Here is a 637-nt window from a genome sequence, read left to right as displayed (position 1 = left end):
AATGATGATGAGTTATGAGATGCATTGTCATGCAATAGTTCAGGGAACTATTGACACTTGCATTCGTGCTAAATTGTGTTTTCCAGAATATGAGGAATATATTCTGGATATTCTTGTAGACACATGAGCAACCAAATGTATTGCAAGGAAGCAATATTTTCTGAAAGAACTGTGAAAATCATTGGAAAAACCAATCTTAAATACGGTTGCAGATGGAGGTCAAAGTATGATCACAGATGTGGTTGAAAACATGGTTGTACTGTTAAACGAGAAAAAATTTACTCTTAAGGGATGTCTTAATAGTGGATTACTTAGAAGTAGATTTTATTCTTGGGAATAGCTTTCTGTGAAGCAGAAGTTAGACAATTTACTCAGGATAACGACCTCATTATCCTTGTAGGTTATAGAATCCATATTTTTACTAATCCTGAAGTTTCAAAGGTTAGGAACGGTTTTAGACCGATGAAACTAAAGTAAGAAGTTGATCACATTGTTTTCCAAATTTTGGAAGGAAAAATGGTGGTTGAAAACTTCTGAAGTAGAAGAAGTGGATGAGGCTTGTAATATTTTCTTTAAGAGATTGTATCCTAGTCATCGTATAAACCGGATCGCACGGGATATATCATAGGAGGTTGGT

Source organism: Pistacia vera, unplaced genomic scaffold (assembly GCF_008641045.1).
Source record: "Pistacia vera cultivar Batoury unplaced genomic scaffold, PisVer_v2 Contig1000, whole genome shotgun sequence".
Taxonomy (NCBI): Eukaryota; Viridiplantae; Streptophyta; class Magnoliopsida; order Sapindales; family Anacardiaceae; genus Pistacia; species Pistacia vera.
This window is presented reverse-complemented; position numbering follows the sequence as displayed.